Source organism: Mustelus asterias, chromosome 17, assembly GCF_964213995.1.
Source record: "Mustelus asterias chromosome 17, sMusAst1.hap1.1, whole genome shotgun sequence".
NCBI classification, from domain to species: Eukaryota; Metazoa; Chordata; class Chondrichthyes; order Carcharhiniformes; family Triakidae; genus Mustelus; species Mustelus asterias.
Genome location: NC_135817.1, coordinates 84,653,983 through 84,665,684, shown reverse-complemented (window position 1 = coordinate 84,665,684; position 11,702 = coordinate 84,653,983). Strand labels below are relative to the sequence as shown.

The window sequence follows — 11,702 nt, the reverse complement described above, 5'->3', positions numbered from 1 at the left end:
CAGGTGGTTAACAGTGAAGCAGAGTGCCTTGGGCTACAAGAAGATACAGATGGAATGGTCAATTGGGCAGGTAAGTGGCAGATGGAATTTAACCCTGAAAAGTGTGAAGTGATACACTTTGGAAGGAGTAATCTGACAAGGAAGTACTCAACGAATGAGAGGGCATTAGGAAGTTCTGTGGAACAAAAGGGGCCTTGTACCTTGGCCAAAACCTTTGTATGCTCTTCAGCCATGGGCGAGGTACCAGAGGATTGGACAGTAGCGAACATCGTTCCTCTGTTTAAGAAGGGCGGAAGAGACAATCCGGGAAATTACAGGCCTGTGAGCCTTACATCAGTGGTGGGGAAATTATTGGAGAAGATTCTTAGGGACAGGATGTACTCACATCTGGGAGAAATTAGACTCATTAGCGAAAGGCCGCATGGTTTTGTGATGGGAAGGTCGTGTCTCACAAACTTGATTGAGCTCTTTGAGGAAGTGACAAAAAAAAATTGACCAGGGCAGGACAGTGGATGTTGTAAACATGGAATTTAATAAAGCCTTCAATAAGGTTCCTCATGGCAGGCTGATACAGAAGGTGAAGTCATATGGGATCTGAGGGTGAGCTGGTAAGATGGATACAAAACTGACGTGGGCATAGAAAGCAGAGAGTAGCAGTGGAAGGGGACTTTTCTAACTGGAGGTCTGTGACAAGCGGTGTTCCACAAAGATCAGTGCTGGGGCCTCTGTTGTTTATAATATATATAAATGATTTGGAGGAAAGTGTAGCTGGTCTGATTAGTAAATTTGCAGATGATACAAAAAATTGGGGGAGTAGCGGATAGTGAGGAGGATTGTCAGAGAATACAGCAGAATATAAATCAGCTGGAGACCTGGGCCGAAAGATGGCAGATGGAATTTAACCCGGACAAATGTGAGGTGATGCGATTTGGAAGGTCTTTTTTAAAATCCAATTCAATCAAATCAAGTCCGATTTAGAGTCTCAACAAGTGAGACATTCCCGATCCAAGCCGACAAGACAGGGCTCTCACCTCCTGTCTTGCACTTGATCTACATGATCCAAGCTGATTGGAGTAGGCATTGCACCTCCTCCAAGGCTTGATCTCATTTGCACCTGAGCCAAAAGGTTGAGATGCCGCTTTTAAAAATAGCTTCAAATGAAGCTAAAATGTAACCTAATGACTTCAACTAACATGTCGATACTACACTTGATCTTAGCCAAAAGGCCGAGAAGAGATTTGGAAGGTCTTTTTTTAATTAAAAAACTTTCAAATAAAACATTGCAAAACGACAGATCCAAAAGTTACAAACAGTGCAAAAAATGAATCATTTTTACAGTACAATACAGTGCTTATTTACAAAACATTACAGTCATTACATTTCATTACTTAAAAACTATGTACATACATCAGAGTTTACTGTGCGCTGTTATTTTTCAGATTGACACACAGTTACGCAGGCCGAGGGTATTCTGCAGTTACCAGGCCCTCGGTCTGCCTCGGTTGAGACGCTTTACACGGTGGCCTTTCCCCATTGTGCCTTTGCGGCGGCTGCCCCAAGCTTGAGCGTGTCCCTGAGCACGTAGTCCTGGACCTTGGAATGTGCCAGTCTGCAACACTCGGTCGAGGACAATTCTTTCAACTGGAAGATCAGCAAGTTTCGGGCGGACCAAAGTGCGTCCTTCACCGAGTTGATGACCCTCCAGCAGCAGTTGATATTTGTCTCGGTGTGCGTCCCCGGAAACAGCCCGTAGAGCACAGAGTCCTGCGTCACCGAGCTGCTCGGGACGAACCGCGACAAATACCACTGCATCTCACTCCAGACCTTCTTTGCAAAGGCACATTCCACAAGGAGGTGTGCGACCGTCTCATCACTCCCGCAGCCGCTTCGAGGGCAGCGTGCGGTGAGGTTGAGACCTCGGGCGTGCATAAAGGATCTGACGGGGAGTGACCTTCTCACCACCAGCCAAGCCAGGTCTTGGTGCTTGTTTGTGAGTTCTGGTGATGAGGCATTCTGCCAAATGACATTGACAGTCCGCTCAGGGAACCATCCGACAGGATCCGTCATCTCCTTTTCTCTCAGGGCCTCAAGGACATTACGTGCTGACCACTGCTTGATAGCCATGTGGTCAAAGGTGTGTTTCTGGAAGAATTTATCCATGAGGACAGGTGCTGTGGTGCAGTCCAAAGGTCTACTGCAGAAATAAAGTATACAGTAAGTGATAGAGCCCTTAGAAATATTAGCATACAGAGGGATCCAGGTGTGCAGATCCACAGTTCCCTGAAGCTGGCAACTCAGGGTGGTCAAGAAGGCATTGGCATGCAGGCCTTCATCGGTCAGGGCGTTGAGTATAGGAATTGGAAAATCATGTTGCAGTTGTATAAGACTTTGGTTAGGCTGCATTTGGAGTATTGTGTACAATTCTGGTCACCACACTACCGGAAGGATGTTGATGCATTGGAAAGGGTGAAGAAGAGATTTACCAGGATGTTGCCTGGTTTGGAGGATATGGACTATGAAGAAAGGTTGAACAGACTTGGATTGTTTTCATTGGAACATTGGAGGATGAGGGGGGACCTGATGGAGGTTTACAAGGCTATGACAGGCTTGGATAGAGTGGACAGTCAGAGTCTTTTTCCCAGGATCGAAGGGTCAATTACTCAGGGGCATAGGTTGAAAGTGAGAGGGGGAATGTTTAAAAGAGATATAAGGGGCAAGTTTTTTACACAGAGGGTGGTGAATGCCTGGAATGCACTGCCAGAGGAGGTGGTGGAAGCAGATTTTATTACAACATTCAAGAGGCATCTGGACAGATACATGAATAGGCAGCGAATAGAAGGATATGGACCATGTAGAGGCAAGAAAATATTAGATTAGAGAGACATCTGTGTCGGCACAGACTTCGTGGGCCGAAGGGCCTGTTTCTGTGCTGTACTGTTCTTTGTTCTTTGTGTTTGTCCACAGATCTCTGAAAGTGGAAGGGCATGTTAGTAGGGTGGTGAAAAAGGCATATGGGACACTTGTCTTTATCAATAAAAGTCATGGTGTGGAGATGCCGGCGTTGGACTGGGGTAAACACAGTAAGAAGTTTAACAACACCAGGTTAAAGGTTGGACTTTAACCTGGTGTTGTTAAACTTCTTACTGTGTTTATCAATAGAGGCATAGATTACAAAAGCAGGGAAGTCATATTGGAGTTGTATAGTTGTGAGACCGCAGCGTAGTGTGTGCAGTTCTGGTCGCCACATTATAGGAAGGATATGATTGTGCTGGAGGAGGTGCAGAGGAGATTCACCAGGATGCTGCCTGGGATGGAACATTTAAGTTATCAAGAGAGGTTGGATAGACTTGGTTTATTTTTGTTGAAGTAGAGAAGACTGAGGGGCGACCTGATTGAGGTGTACAAGATTATGAGGGATATGGACGGAGTGGATAAGGAGCAGCTGTTCCCCTTAGTTGAAGGGTCAGTCACAAGGGGACATAGATTCAAGGTGAGGGGCAGGAGGTTTAGGGGAGATGTGAGGAAAAATGTTTTTACCCAGAGGGTGGTGAGAGTCTGGAATGCGCTGCCTGGGAGGGTGGTGGAGGTGGGTTGCCCCACATCCTTTAAAAAGTACCCGGATGAGCGCTTGGCACGCCATAACATTCAGAGCTATGGGGCAAGTGCTGGCAGATGAGATAAGGTGGGAGTTCAGGTGTTTTTAATGTGTCGGTGTGGACAATGGCCCAAAGGACCTCTTCTACGCTGTATGATTTTTTTTTCTATTAAATGCCTGGAAGATCCTTGTGGATTCACCTCCTAATTAGTAATTATCACCTACCCATCAAACCCAGGTCCATCGACAGCAGTGTGTACCATCACAAGATGCATCGCAAGGGCTCACCGTGATTCTTTCGACAGCACCTTCCAAACCCACAACCGCTAACATCTATATGGACAAGGGCAACAGACACATGGGGATAAATGCTGGCATGGCCAGCGATGCCCATAATCCTGTAAAAAAAAACTGCTGCCTCTGGCAAGATCGACAAAGGCAGGAATACTTGAATCTGCCAAGTCAGCACCCACATTTCCACTTTTGCTCCAACCTTCACACTGCCTCAAGTGGTCATGTGATTACATGGTTATTTAAGAGGTCACGTGACCAGTGCATGAAATATATTTAGAAATAATGGGGATCCAGGATCTGGCGACAAGAGGAACTTGGGGAAATCAGTGTCATTGAAGAAATGTTACTGGAGAAATTAATGGGATATAAAAGAGGGAGCTGCCGGAATAATGAGTGTACGCTCCACGATCTTCTAAAATTCCTTCATTTCTATAATAGTTGCCAAGGAAGGTTGGGGTGGCATGGTGGCACAGTGGTTAGCACTGCTGCCGCACAGTGCCATGGACCTGAGTTCAATTCCCAGCTTGGGTCACTGTCTGTGTGAAGTCTGCACCTTCTCCCTGTATCTGCGTGGGTTTCCTCCGGGTGCTCCAGTTTCCTCCCACAGTCCGAAAGACGGGCTGGTTAGATGCATTGGCCATGCTAAATTCTCCCTCAGTGTACCCGAACAGGCGCCGGAGTGTGGCGACTAGGGGATTTTCACATTGCAGTGTTAATGTAAGCCTACTTGTGACTAATAAATAAACTTCACTTTAAACTTTAAAAGAATGGAAGGTAGCAATTTTAACCGCACTGTTTTAGAAAGAAGGAAAAGGGAAAACTGGGAACTGTGACCCGTCAGCTTAGTGTCAATAATTGGCAAAATGCGAAAATAAAACACCATGGCTGCGGTTGGCTGGAAAATCAGAGTATGATTAATGAGAATCAACACAAATGTACGAAAGGGAAATCATATTTCATAAACCTGTCAATTTCTTGAGGAGGTAACTAATAGGAGGGTAGGTAAGGGTGCAGCATATTTGGATTTTAAGAAAGGCATTTGATAAGTTGTCACATGAGAATTTATTGCATAATATTATGGTTAATGTGATTGGGATTAGCAAGGTTAATGAAGAGAGCATTGATAAGCGGTATGTTTTTGGGTTGACAGGATGTAACTAGCAGGGTATCCCAAGGATCACAGTATTTGGGCCCCAACCATTTACCATCTATGTTCATGACTTAGCCAAGGGGACTGAGTGTCATGTATCCAAGTTTGTTGATGATCTTTGCTTTGTCAGTGCAAGAGTTACTTGTTCAGCAAACAACGTTCAGCCCACTTAAAACAGCTGTTGTAACACACTGAATCCGAGCTTTGACAAATGTTTGATTTCCTATCAGGAGTGCAGGGTGTGAGTGTGGAATGAAAGGGTGCAGTTACATATACCAAGACACTCAGTGCCCAAAGTACTGATAGGGTGGCACGGTGGCACAGTGGTTAGCACTGCTGCCTCACAGCGCCAGGGACCCGAGTTCAATTCTGGCCTTGGGTCACTGTCTGTGTGGAGTTTGCACATTCTCCCCATGTCTGCATGCGTTTCCTCCGGGTGCTCCAGTTTCCTCCCACGGTCCAAAGATGTGTGGGTTAGGTGGATTGGCCGTGCTAACTTGCCCCTTAGTGTCAGAGGGTTTAACAGGGTAAATATGAGGGGTTACGGGATACGGTCTGAGTGGGATTGTTGTCAGTGCAGGCTCGATGGGCCGAATGGCCTCCTTCTGCACTTTCGGGATTCTATGATTCTAACACCAACACAGTCACACAGACCCACTGTCTGAAAGACATGCTGGTTAGGTGCATTGACCTGAACAGGCACCGGAGTGTGGCGACTAGGGGAATTTCGCAGTAACTTCATTGCAGTGTTAATGTAAGCCTTACTTGTGACTAATTAATGAACTTTAAACTTTAACATCTGAAAATTTCTCTCCAAACCACACACCATCTGGACTTGGAAATATATGCCATTCCTTCACTGTTGTTGAGTCAAAATCCTGGAACTCTCTCCCGAACAGCACTGTGGGTTAAAGTTAATTTATTAGTCACAAGTGAGGCTTACATTAACATTGCAATGAAGTTACTGTGAAATTCCCCTAGTCACCACACTCTGGCGCCTGTTCGGGTACACTGGGGGAGAATCTACCATGGCCAATGCACCTAACCAGCACATCTTTCAGACTGTAGGAGGAAACCGGAGACCCGGAGGGAACCCATGCAGACACAGGGAGAATGTGCAAACTCCGCACAGACAGTGACCCAAGCCGGGAATCGAACCCGAATCCCTGATGCTGTGAGGCAGCAGTGCTAACCACTGTGCCACTGCACCTGCACCACATGGACTGCACTGTTGAAGAAGGCAGCTTACCATCACCTTCTCAAGGGCAATTTGGGCTGGGCAACAGGTGGCCAGTGGCTGTATTCAGTTGCTGAGTTTCAGCAAATTATTTTTGAGGAGCATCATAGCTGACCAAACTCTCTCCTCATCAATGAATGCACACGAGAAAGAAAGATTCATCTTTCCTATCCTCTGGACAAAGCTACGTGTAGTCCATTTGAAGTGTTGTCATTACTGCAGTGTAACAGACATGGCAGCCAAAAAGCACCAGGAACAGCAATGGGATAATAACCACATAATCTATTTGAGAGTTTTTGATGAGGGATAATTATTCACTTGGATACAATGGAGAATTCTCCTGCTCTGTATTAAGTGATACCACGTGATCAGCCTGAGGTGGCAACTTGGCCAAGGTCCGATAGGTAGCCCTTCTGGTTTCAAAATATTCCCTCGATACTGCATTCATATTTGAGCTTGGATTATGTACTGTTACGGTTGAAATGGGAGGAATGCAAGGATTATCTAACCCCATCACTGCACAGATCACACCTTTAGTATAAAAGTTTAATTTATTCACCAAAATGGTCAATTGTTTGCCATCATTACTGTAATCAGAGACTTTTACCAGGCTTCTTTCAATAAACTCAGAATCATTGATTTATTATAAGATAAACCTATTTAAAATGTTCCAGAACTGTGGGCGCCACGGTGGCACAGTGGTTAGCACCAACAAAGCCTCACAGCGTCAGGTACCCGGGTTCAATTCCGACCTCGAGTCACTGTCTGTGTGGAGTTTGCACGTTCTCCCCGTGTCTGCGAGGGTTTCCTCTGGAGTGCTTTGGTTTCCTCCCACAGTCCAAAGATGAGCTGGTTAGGTGGATTAGCCATGCTAAATTGACCCTGAGTGTTAGGGGAACTAGCTAGGGTAAATGTATGGGGATAGGGCCTGGGTGGGATTGTGTTCGGTGCAGAATTGATGGGCCAAATGGTCTCCTTCTGCACTGTAGGATTCTATGGTTCTAACTGTTGAACACATAATTGTGATTTGCAAGTAAAACTGTCTATCTCTTCTCAAAACTACACACACAACAAGAGGAATTTTTTCCTTTTTTGCAAAGTGTTGGCCGGGGAGGAAAAACTGGCGTGCAGCTCGTCAGCTACTCAGCTGATTTTTATCATCACCTTGTGCTGCACTCTGTGTAGAAATAAATGGTGGCGTTGCCACATCATCAAACTGGCGGGGTGGCGCAGGGCTGGGTAAAGTCGACAATGCCAGGAATCCTGAGAGCAGGGCGTTGATGGATGCCCCAATCTCTGATAAAACAAAAACTGGAACCCCCATGTACATGGGCAAACCAACTTCCCCACCACTCAACAGACACTGGGAATCCCCCAACCACAGGCTCCTCCCCACAGACATGGGATGTCCCTTCCACAGATATGGGGGAAACCTTCCCCAATAGAGTTCTTCAGAGGGGCTCCCCGGGCCCTGCCCTATAACACTGCCCCCCAACGGGGCAGTGGCAATGTGCCAGTGGGCAGCAGCAGGATGTCAGGGGGCAAAGTCAGGGCAGTGCCAGGGGAAATGCCAGGGGACTGCTCGGGCATGTCCGTCTCTCCCCGGAAGCTTTACTTAACCTGTGTCCCCGGCGAGTTCCCTCCAGCTGGTTCCTATTGTTTTTAAAGCCTGCTGTAAAATCCGCCGACATGACAGATTCTGATATGGGAGGAGGATATGACAGGGAATCCCTTTAAGCAGGGGGATGGGGGGGGGGGGGGATGGAGAAGATCTGAATGAGATCTTGCTGGAAAGACTCTCATTTTCTGACTCTCGCAGGATTTTGCACTCATTTCGCTGCCCACAGCAAACGCGGGTAAAAATCCCGGCCATAGACACACACAGGCAAACAAAGGGTACACAAGTAGGTTCCGCTGCGATGGATGGTTAGAAAAAATCTTTATCAGAAAAGGATCATGTTCAGAGTTTGACGCCATCAACCTGGATCTCCCTCGAGTGAAGGCTGATCCCAGTAGATGTCTGGAGGTTCTCACCAACAGAGCTCCGGCATGGAGGAGGATATAGAGCAGAATCAATTTATTTTGTCTCAGCTTTGCAGGTTTCCAAATACAGACAAGTTGCACAAGAGTGAAAGGGATCTCCTCTCATTCTTCTAAACTCCAGTGAATATAATCCTAACCGACTTAGTCTCTCCTTATATGACAGACCTGCTATCCCAGGAATCAGCTTGGTAAACCTTCACTGCACTTCCTTTGTAGTAGGAACATCCTTCCTCAGATAAGGACACCAAAACTGCACACAATCCTCCAGGTGTGGCCTCACCTAAACAATTGCAATAAAACATCCCTATTCCTCTACTCAAATCCTCTCACTATGAAGGCCAACATACCATTTGCCTTCTTTGCTGCCAGCTTTATCTGTGCGCTTACTTTCAGAGACTGATGCACATGAACACCAAGGTCTTGCTGAGTATCCACTTCCCTCAATTTACACCCATTCAAATAATAATCTGCCTTCCTATTTTTGCTACCAAAGTGGATAACCTCACATTTACCCACAACGTACTGCATCTGCCATGCAGATGCCCACACACTCCGCCTGTCCAAATCATGCTGAAGAATCTCTGCATCCTCCTCACAGCTCACCCTCCCACCCAACTTTGTATCATCTGCAAATTTGGAGATAATACATGGAGTTCCCTCTTCCAAATCATTAGTATATAATGTGAACAATTGGGATCCTGGTACAGATCCCAGCAGAACACCACTGCTTGCAAATCAGAAAAAAGACCCATTTATTCCAACTCTTTGCATCCTGTCTGCTAACCAGCTTTCTATCCACCTCAATTTTCTTATTCTGTTTCACTTTCCGAGCAGGAATTGAATCTCAGCCCACATTTCACTAAATCACAGTTTTCTGTCACATTGAGTGTCTGGTGCATCAACATTAAATGAAGGATTCTGTTCACTGGAGTTTAGAAGAGTGAGAGGGGATCTCATAGAAACTTATAAAAATTCTAACAGGGTTAGACAGGGTAGATTCAGAAAGAATGTTCCCAATGGTGGGAGAGTCCAGAACTAGGGGTCATAGTTTGAGGATAAGGGGTAAACCTTTTAGAACTGAGGTGAGGAGAAATTTCTTCACCCAGAGGGTTGTGAATGTATGGAATTCACTCCCACAGAATGTAGTTGCGACCAAAATGTTGTCTGATTTCAAGAAAAAATCAGATACAGCTCTTGGGGCGAAAGGGATCAAGGGGTATGGGGGAAGGCGGGATCAGGATATTGAATTTGATGATCAGCCATGATCAAAATGATGGCGGAGCAGATTCAAAGGGCCTTTCACAAGGTGCCGCATAGTTAAATAAGTTAAGTGCCCATGTTGTTAAGGGTAAGATCCTGGTATGGATAGAGGATTTGTTGACTGGCAGAAGGCAGAGAGTGGGGATGGCAGCTAGTGACCAATGGCGTGCCTCAGGTATTGGTTCTGGGACCACAACGTTTCACAATATACATTAACGATTTGGGAGAAGGAACTGAAGGCACTGTTGCTAAGTTTGCAGATGATACAAAGATATGTAGAGGAACAGGTAGTATTGAGGAAGCAGGGGGGCTGCAGAAGGACTTGGACAGGTTAGGAGAGTGGGCAAAGAAGTGGCAGATGGAATATAATGTGGAACAGTGTGAGGTTATGCACATTGGAAGGAGGAGTGGAGGCATAGACTATTTTCTAAATGGGAAAATGCTTAGGAAACCAGAAACACAAAGGGACTTGGGAATCATTGTTCAAGATTCTCTTAAGGTTAATGTGCAGGTTCAGTCAGCAGTTAGGAAGGCAAATGCAATATTAGCATTCATGTTGAGAGGGCTAGAACAGGGATGCACTTCTGAGGCTGTATAAGGCTCTGGTCAGCCCCCATTTGAAGTATTGTGAACAGTTTTGGGCTCCGTATCTAAGGAAGGATGTGCTGGCCTTGGAAAGGGTCCAGAGGAGGTTCACAAGAATGATCCCTGGAATGAAGAGCTTATCATATGAGGAACGGTTGAGGACTCTGGATCTGTACTCATTGGAGTTAGAAGGATGAGGGGGGATCTTATTGAAACTTACAAGATACTGCGAGTCCTGGATAGAGTGGACGTGGAGAGGATGTTTCCACCAGTAGGAAAAACTAGAACAAGAGGGCACAACCTCAGGCTAAAGGGATGATCTTTAAAAACAGAGATGAGGAAGAATTTCTTCAGCCAGAGAGTGGTGAATCCGTGGAACTCTTTGCCGCAAAAGGCTGTGGAGGACAGGTCATTGAATGTCTTTAAGACAGAGATAGATAGTTTCTTGATTAATAAGAGGGATCAGGGGTTATAGGGAAAAGGCAGAAGAATGCGGATGAGAAAAATATCAGCCATGATTGAATGGCAGAGCAGACTCGATGGACCGGGTGGCCTAATTCTGCTCCTATGTCTTATGGCCAAATGCCTAATCCTGCCTCTAGTTTCAATGGCCGCGATTCTCCCACTGCGACCCGCAACGTTTCGGGCAGGTCGGGGTGGGAGATGCACGTCTGTGGCCTTGAACAGGGATTTGCGCATGCGCCGGGAACGCATGCGCATCTCCCAGAGCCGGAGAACAGTCGCCGGCCAAACCACATTGGAAACCGGCGGAAGGCAGGTAAGTATTTAAATCTTTTCTGCATGTATTTTAAATATGTATATTAGTTAATGATCGGGACCTGAAAGGTCCCAATTGAACCTCCCACCCCACCAGGAGTACTTCATTCCAGCAGGGTTCAGAGTAGCTCCCCACGTTCAGGGAGCTAGTGGGAGACCCTGCCGGAATTAAGGTGGGGGCAATTGGGGCCCCTCAGGGGGTTGGGTGGCGGGGGAGTGGTGCCCCCTGGGCATGGGCACTCTGGCAGTGCCAGCCTGTGCCCCCCTGGCACTGCCCAAGGGACAAAGTACCCATGCTCGGGGGCACCTTAGCACTGTCCATTGGGCATCGGGCAGTGCCAAGGGGGCACGGCCTACTGTAGTGGGGCCTTGGTGCCTTTGGTGGTGCTGGGGGTCCCACTGCCATTCTGCATTGGGATCGGTCTGGGAGAGAGGGAGGGCAGCAATTAGGGCAGGCTGGGTGGGGGGAGGTGCGGGGGGGAGGGTTAGCCTGCCGGGGGGATGTCTGCCTCCGGGGGGGTCTGATCCTGGGGGTGGTCAGCGGGAAGGGGGAGTCTACTGGGGTGAGGGGTGTGGGGGATTGCCACTGCTGGGGGGGTGAGCTGTACATCAGGGTGCTCCGGGCCAGAGGGGGTCAGGGTTAGCCCGGGAATTGTTGTGGGGGGGGTTTGCAGGGGCAAGCCAGCGATCGAGCTGCCTAGCAAACTGGAGTTTGACAGATCGGGGCTACTGCACATGCGCAGAGTTCCAGAACTGTCAAA

At 47.2% G+C, this 11,702-nt stretch overlaps 1 non-coding gene across 1 annotated transcript; it reads right to left on the bottom strand.

The window, feature by feature from the left end:
* Nucleotides 1-1,054: 1,054 nt before the first annotated feature.
* Nucleotides 1,055-1,238, bottom strand: LOC144506694 (U2 spliceosomal RNA). Its single transcript, XR_013499941.1, has one exon. It is a non-coding gene; the product is annotated as a U2 spliceosomal RNA (small nuclear RNA).
* Between the last annotated feature and the right edge of the window lie 10,464 nt (nucleotides 1,239-11,702).